This window comes from Oreochromis aureus, linkage group 10 (genome assembly GCF_013358895.1).
Source record: "Oreochromis aureus strain Israel breed Guangdong linkage group 10, ZZ_aureus, whole genome shotgun sequence".
In the NCBI taxonomy this organism is placed as follows: domain Eukaryota; kingdom Metazoa; phylum Chordata; class Actinopteri; order Cichliformes; family Cichlidae; genus Oreochromis; species Oreochromis aureus.
In genome coordinates, this window is record NC_052951.1 from 34,317,450 (window position 1) to 34,326,192 (window position 8,743).

The window sequence follows — 8,743 nt, forward strand, 5'->3', positions numbered from 1 at the left end:
AATAAACTGATTGGAAATGTGTTTGAGAAAAGCTCCTGCTGTGGCCTTCCTTCTGTGAGGGCACACACACACACACACACACACACACACACACACACACACACACACACACACACACACACACTCAGAGAGGAGAGAGAGAGAGAGAGAGAGAGAGAGAGAGAGAGAGAGATCATTAATACAAAGGATTGGAGCCGGTTTTGGATTTTCACTTGTTGTTGGCTTTAATATGAACAGTCACATAAAATTCATTCCAATTTTTTGCCTTTGCTTCAATTAGGATGCTTCTTTAAATCTACCATACCTTTTATTGTTCAAAAGGTTTGCTGCCATAGTAAGGAAGTAGCTAGGGAACTCAGTAAGTATGAGCAACGATAGCTTAGGGACAGTTTCTCCAATAAAGAGGAATTCATCATCTGCAGTTTGTCAAAAAGTGGCATTAAAACAATTCAGCAGATCCTCAAAGTTTGGATACAAACTGTTTTCAGCTGTAGAGGTAGAGGTACACTTCACGCACTTATCAACATACAGTTTAGAGGCTTGCTTTAGAGTGCTTTGGTGCTTGAGCCTCTTTTATTTAGCACGTTTGTACCATTGTGAATGTAGCTATATAAATATGCTCAACAGTCTATCGTATGTTTGTCATGCAACTAAAAATTCGAAAATATATTTTTAAATCAGTAACTTTGCAAATTTAGAGGATTTGTTTTCGGACAACATATGTGTCACATTTTAAACAGGGTTTGTATAATCAGCACTGACACACAGACATTTATGCGCTGGGTATAACAGACATGCTTACCGTGTGAAAGGCCCGCCGATGTCTTGGAGCAGAGAAACACGCTGTATTGTTGCTTTTCCCTATTGTATAAGCATAGTCGTCCGCAAATGACTAAGATGTTGGTGTTAACATGTCTTTTTATTTCATTCACACAGACAATGAATACTGAACAGCATACATTAAACCAGGTGTCTCCCAGCCCAGTAGTTACCAATCATGCAAAGCATGGCTGGTTTAACACGACGGGCATAACAACTTGCTTCTAGCAGCTGTGCAATATTGTCGTTAATTGCGCATACTATATGTTGTGATGATCTCAGTTCAGTCATGGTGTGTTCTGCAATCCTGCTGAATTGTGTTTTAGTCCCATCGTTTGTGTATGCGCGTACAAACAGGCGTATGGCGGGGATGAATCGGAATGTCTTGAGCCTCAGCATCACATCGTCGTAGCAGGTGTGAAAGTAATACTCGGGCAGTTCGAGCAAACAGCTGTGTTGCACCTGACTGGGATGAGCTGTTCGACATCCGTAGCACGTTTCCTGTAGAAAGGCGTTTAGCGCCAACATCACCAGGTGATGGGTTGCAAGCTTGATGTCGATAACGGTTTCCTCACATCCTGCAGCAACTGTGGAGAGGGGGGAGGAGGTGGTGGAGTCTGGATTAGTAACGCTGGTGGAGGTGGGGAGTCTGGCGAGTCTGAGAGGTCCCACGCTTGCATGTCTCGCTCTGAAAATGAGAACAATAAAAAGATGTTGTATTTTGTTGCATAGATACACACACACACACACACACACACACACACACACATATTTAACCTACCATTTGGTTTATTTAGTTGTCGGACGGCCTTATGATTTTAGGTTTACACAGGTTAAAAGGCATGCCAACCTTCGGACAAGTCGCAAAATCATCAAAAACAAGGCGTTTTCTAATACCCTTGTACGCAGTGTTGAGCCTATCCCTCTTGACGGTGTCGTCAATCTGGCTAAACAGACGCAGCATAGCTCTCCAGTCGCGCCGCTGTATAAAAAAACATATCCTTAAACCATGTAGTGCACTCTTCTATGCTCAGAGAGTAAGGATTTAACCTCCAATTTTCATCCCGTCTGGCAGCAACAAGACTTTCCCTGTCATCACATACACTGAGAAAAATAAAGTCATCGGGGCTACGGTTAAAACGATCAGCCTCGACCCTGTAAAGCTCAGGGCCTGTTGGACTGTTCCACTGGGAAACATACAGCATCTCTGGGATGTCTACATTGTCCAAGTCCGCGCAAACAACAGTGTGAAAGAGTTTCTAGTTTCTAGTAGACATGCGTTGTGACTCCCCCAAAACACTCCCTCACCACAATCTACACGAAGTATAACTGTTCGCTGTTATATTTAACGGTATACACATACCTATTACGGCCTTGCTATTCTAACTTAAATTTAGACCCATCTACGGCGTTTTCGCAGCATTGCTTTTTACGATGAGGGCCTCGGGTGCAGACACCTGTAGACGTACCTAGAGCGGCCGTGGCTTGGACGATGTTCTGGCTGTTCGTCATGGTTGATATTGACGTCATCCTGCACTCCTTAGTTAGAGGTGTCTGTGTTCCTTAGGTCACTCTGTTGATGTTCCAAATGATGAAAGAGTCTTTATATGCATAAGGGTTAGACCAGACCACTAGGAGGTGTTTTATGTTTTATGACTTCTTTTGCTGACTGTTGGGGGCCTAGCTGTAACCCACTCTGTCTAACTGTTGCAGAGTGTGGCTAGTTAAGAATCTGTAGGTTTTAGAAGTAACACAAGAAAAGTTTATTTCTAAAGGAATACCTGTTGTTTGTGGTGCTCTATTTAAAACTATTAGCCTCTGTGTCTTTTCGGAGCGCTAAAGAAAAAGTAAAATGCTCCTAAAATAGTTAAATCATCTATGTGTAATCAACAAGTCTTACTGTTGCAGTGTGTTTGTGACTAGTAGATAATTATAGGGCTAGCTGCATTAAAGGAACATTGGGGGTTGATACAGTGCTAGTGTGGCTAGGTGTGAATATGTGCTTTTAGAAGTATCCCAGTTTATTTCTAAAGGGATACATGTTGTTTGTGGTATTCTGTTTAAAAACTATTAGCCTCTGTGTGTTTCAGAGCACTAAAGAAAAAGTAAAATACCCCTAAACTAGTTAAATGAAATCATCTATGTCTAAATAACAGAGCGCTGAGACCTATACAATCCTTTAAAACAGTTTAATTAAAACACATAATGGTTTCATTAAATAAAACGCTATTAAACACATGTGAACTCACATGACCCCTGAACTCACATGCACGAGCAAAGCCACCTGCTACAGGGGGGACACGCACGCGTACGTGCACTCACATGGACGCGCAGGGGGAAAGGGGAGTGGTGTGGGGGTGTGGGGGCAGGGCTCTAGACTAACTTTTTGCCATGCGCGCACCAGTACACCTAACTTTAAAAATTTAGGTGTACCAGCACAAAAGTTAGGCGCACTCAAATTTTTCAACGGCATCGCTTAACACCGCAGTTTTACATGTGCACTTTCTTTGGGGGGGAAGTCCATACAGACAATATTCATTTCTAAATTATTAACTAACAAACTTGTGCTTAAATTGCTTTGTCAATATTGTAGAAAATGTTAAACTTAATCATCATCTTGGCTCCTCTGACGACCTGTTTGCTGCTGCCTGCTGCTGAAAGGCAGTGGGGAGAGGGGACACTTGGGCAGTGCATTTATTGCAGCATATAATGTGTTTTCTGGATACACTGCTGCTTTTTCAGCATTCAAAGATTGATGGCACCGTGTCAGAGCTGGCTATGAATTTCAGACGGATCAGGCCTTAACTTAACACAAAAGTTATCAATAGTTCTTTTTATCTTTTCTTATTACCCACAGCTACATCCACTTCTGTCGGGCCTAGGCTGCTCACTAGGGCTGGGTATCATCACTGATTTCTATAATCCATTCGATTCCAGATCTCAAAGTCCTGATTCGACTCAATTTAGCCTCAGACAGTCAGAAATATTATAATTCTGATCATTTATCAGTACTGATACACATGAGACTTCATCAGAATTGTGAACATCACAGCAGATGCCTTTGTGTCAAAGTAACTGAGAATAAAACACAGAAAAACATGAAGGAGATTTTCCTGGTCTGGCGTTTTATAGCAGATAACCTTAAAAATATTCTGCAATTTTGCATAATTTTAAGAAGTTTAAGTTTCTTCAGTATTGAACAGCAGAAATTAGGCTTTCTTGTCCGAGGTCATTAAGTGAAAAAAAGAAAAGAAAAAGACAGCGGCCGACAGCGCTGTAAACAACGGTAGACTGGTGGGTAATAAGTGAATGAATAATGCAGAAAACAGATTTGAGACGGGAAACTGTTCTTGAAGTACAGAGAGAGAGAGAGAGAGAGAGAGAGCTGTGCATGAAGTGTGATTTTTATCGTGGTGGAAGCAACACAGCAAAAGTCAGAGGGAATTCATGACGACATTGATCAAATGTGAAGCGTAGTTTGCTGCTTCTTTTGCTGCTGGCTCGGCGAATTTTGGTTGGAGAGACAAAACCTGCAGCTCAGAATCAGCGCAAAAAGACGGAAACACAGCGCGGACCCGACGCATCAGAATCACTGAGCTCCGACAGTGTGTCCGTGTTCGGGCCGTGGGGTGAGAAAGCCGAGAAAGACAAAGCTGATCCTGATGCGTTGGGTCCGCTCTGTGTTTACGTCTTTGTGTGAAATCCATTAATGAATTGATATCGCTTTATTCAAGCTACTCACCTTTTCTCTTCCACCTGCACTTTCAAATGGACCACGGCCAATCAGAGAGGTCCCGCCCCTGACTATCTCTGATTGGTTTAGTCCATGATAGGGGCATAAAGTGTGTCTGTTTGATAGGTTTGTAGCTTAAACCTATTCGCTGGAACGTTAAAGGCAATGTAATTACACAGCAAGCAAGACACGAAGTAGGCAAAGTTCTTTGTGTTACTCATGCATGAGGGAGGCCTGCCAGGAGCCAAGTGTCGTTCCACCCACTTGACCTCCGTCAGACTCTCAGCCAGGTTCCCCATAGCACTCCTTTTATTGAGGTTACTTGAATATGCATAGGGTCATTAACATATGATGTATACATACACACAAAGAGTACCTTGCCTGTGGTTTTGTAAGTGCGTGTGTGTGTGTATGTGTGTGTGTGTGTGTGTGTGTGTGTGTGTGTGTGTGTGTGTGAGACCTCCTGCTGACCAAAGGGTCGTAAAAGCAGGAAGCTTACATCAAAAGAAGCAGATCTTCCAGATAGGATGCATCTGCAATAAAACACTATAGCCCCTCACCCAGAACCTCGAGAATCTGGGGAGGGGGACTGTGAAATTCCTTTCATCCCACAGTTAAACAATATAGAAATGGATGGTAAGCATAAAAATGACAACATTTAACAATTCACTCTAACACTGTTGTTGACCACACGGAGAGTTGCAGAGATTTTTTTTTTTTTTTTTTGTTACCCGAAAATATTTGGTCGCACCGGTGCGACCAAATAGTTTTTTTTTAGTCGCACCACTGAAAAATTTGGTCGCATTTGCGACCAAATTGGTAGCACTCTAGAGCCCTGTGTGGGGGGGCAAAAAAGCTACAGGTATATTACTACTCAGCACACCTGATTGTTCTGTACATAGTATTAAATGGTTATATAAAAAACGCCTGAGACCTTGGCTGCATTTTTAGGTAAATAGTACCATATAACTTTGTTGTTTGCAAAACTTCTGCATAATTTTTAGAAATGTGCAATTTCTATTTGCATTTCAAGTTATGAAAATGATTCGTTAAACATGTTTGTGGTCTGTACATTAAAAAATATAACTTTTTTCTACTCGGATTTTTAATTTTTTGTCTGGATTTAGATCAATTGTACTAATATTGTATGTCAAAATGAAAAAATAACTCCAATTTCAGATATTTGAGGATGTGCTGAAAATAATGATACCAAACAAGGCAAGATAAACAGTTTTTGAAGGAGAAATATTGAGGTAAAATCAAAAGTTGTCAAAAATGGCCAATTATACCCTGGACCAACAGCTTAACACGTTGGTGGTGTACTTGGGGCTTCTGTTTAAGACTATTCTTCCTCCTCACCATCACCCAGCTGTCCTCTTTCCCGAGGTGCTCAGGGCCTTCCAGGGAACAGCTAGCGGGGCCTACGCTACCTTCGGCTGCACTGGCTACAGGGGCCTGGCTAGCTACGGGTGAATCAGGGGTATGAAGCAGAGTCTCCTAATCAGTAATCCTAGCCTCCAGAGCTACAAATAGGCTATATTTATTACAAGTATCATTACTGCTAAAGTAGGCTGAGGAGTAACTAAACATCTGACACAATGAGCAGGAAAGTGCAGGAGGGACAGGTGAAGAGGCCATGCTGCTAGCGAGTCGGCTACAAGCTAAGCTAAGCTAGCAAAACAGTAAAGACACAGTGAGTGAATACTTTGGCAATAAATTAAAGAGTGCGTACACAGAGAGTGTGCTTCGGATGAAGCACGTGAAGATTATACTATCAAATTCATATTACTATGAAAAAAGAATTTATCTAAAAGTCTTCAATTAAATTGCTATGCATATAAGCTACTCAAAAACACCACTGCGTGTTGGAACAGGAACAGGAAGTGATACTCTACCGCAGAGAGTATCACTTCCAACACTGTGGACATTCGGACTCAATGTCCCCTGTCTCCCTCGGAATGCTGTTGAAACTCTGCCACAGGTATGTGTTGAAGATCTCGTGGACTGGGTCCTCTGCCAGGCATTCCCAGCGCACCCTCACTATATGTTTGAGTGTGCCAGGTCTGTCCAGCATCCTCCCCCACCACCTGATCCAACTCACCACCAGGTGGTGATCAGTTGACAGCTCAGCCCCTCCTTTTACCGAAGTGTCCAGAACATATGGCTGCAGGTCTGATGATACAATTACAAAATTGATTATCAACCTGCTGTCTAGGGTGTCCTTGTGCCACGTGCACTTATGGACACTCTTATAATCCAACATGGTGTTTGTTATGGACAAACTGTGATTTGCACAGAAGTCCAACAAACCACTGCTCAGGTTCAGATCCGAGAGGCTGTTCTTCCCAATCACGCCTCTCCAGGTCTCACTGTCATTGCCTACATGAGCACTGAAGTCTCCCAGTAGAATAACAGAGTCCCCACGTGGAACATTCTCAAGCACCCCGCCCAGGGACTCCAAGAAGGCTGGGTACTCTGAAGCGCACTCGGCCCATAAGCGCAGACAACAGTTAGGACCCGCTCCCCGACCCAAAGGCGCAGGGAACAAACCCTCTTGTCCACCACAGAAACCAAATGTACAGGCAGCAAGCAGAGGGGATACAATGATACCCACCCCAGCCCGCCGCCTCTTACCAAGGGCAACTCTAGACTGAGACACGGTTCCAGCCCCTCTCCCGAAGAATGGTTCCAGAGCCCAAGCCATGCGTTGAGGTGAGCTGACTATATCTAGTTGGTACCTCTCAGCCTCATACACTACCTCAGGCTCCTTCTCCACCAGAGAGGTGACATTCCATGTCCCAATTGCCAGTCTTGCTAGCTGGGATTGGTTCACCATGGTGAACCAATCCTGGCGGCTGCCAGGAGTGGAGGCCCTGCCTCCACTCCTGGCAGCCGCCAAGGACACATTGCACCCGAACCCTACAATGCGTCATGCGGGTAGTGGGCCTGCAGGAGGATGGGGGATTTCCTTTTTTCGGGCTGTACCCGGCTGGGCCATATGGACTAAGGCCCGGCCACCAGACACTCGCCCTTGGGCACCCTCCCCGGGCCTGGCTCCAGGGCGGGCCCTGGTAACCCTATCCTGGGCAGGGTGAACTATTCCCTTGCTCTTTCACTCATAGGGGTCTTCTAAATTGCTCTTTCTCTGGTCCCTCACCCAGGACCAATTTGCCATAGGAGACCCTACCAGGGGGCAAAAGCCCCAGGACAACATAGCCCCTGGGATCCCTGGGACAGACAAACCACTCCACCATGATAAGGTAGCGATTCGTGGAGAGGGTAAGACATGTCTTTAAGATATTCCTGTAGATCAACTAATTGGTGTGTGTCCTCTGGCTTCATGGATAGATCCAAGCTGCGTCCGAATTCAGGAACCGCATCCTTCAAAGGACCCGGCCTTCTCCCTGTATTTGCGTGGGTTCTCCCCGGGCACTCCGGCTCCTCCCACAGTCCAAAGACATGCAGTTAGTGGGGATAGGTTAATTGGTAACTCTAAATTGGCCATAGGTGTGAATGTAGGAGTGAATGTGAGTGCGAATGGTTGTCTGTCTCTGTGTGTTAGCCCTACGACAGACTGGCGAGCTGTCCAGGGTGTACCCCGCCTCTCGCCCTATGACAGCTGGGATAGGCTCCAGCACCCCCCGTGATCCTGAAAAGGATGGCTGTACGTTTGGGGTCATTGTCCTGCTGCAGAATACATTTGGGGCTAGTAAACAATCATTCTCCTTGCACAAAGATTTGATAGTTTTGTTGAAAAACATCAATTTTTAAGTGAAAGTCATTATGGATTTCGGCCAAAAGGATCAACAGTAATAGCTTTAATGAATACTATTGAAGACATTTCATCAGCAACACATAATAGTAAATATACTATAGGGGTATTCATTGATTTAAAAAAAAGCTTTTGACACTCTGCAACACTCCATCTTGATTTCCTAGTTAAGTACTTATGGTGTGAGAGGAATTGTATTGAACTGGTTAAGCAGTTACTTAATAATAGGTTTCAGTATGTGCAGTATTTGGGTAATTCATCTGAAAGAATGAAAATATAATGTGTGGTTCCTCAAGTTTCTGTTTTAGGACCAAAACTTTTTAATTTTTATATAAACGACATTTGTGATGTGTCGAAAATGTTACATTTTGTTTTGTTTGCAGACGACAAAAATTTTTATTGTTCCGGAGAAAACTTGA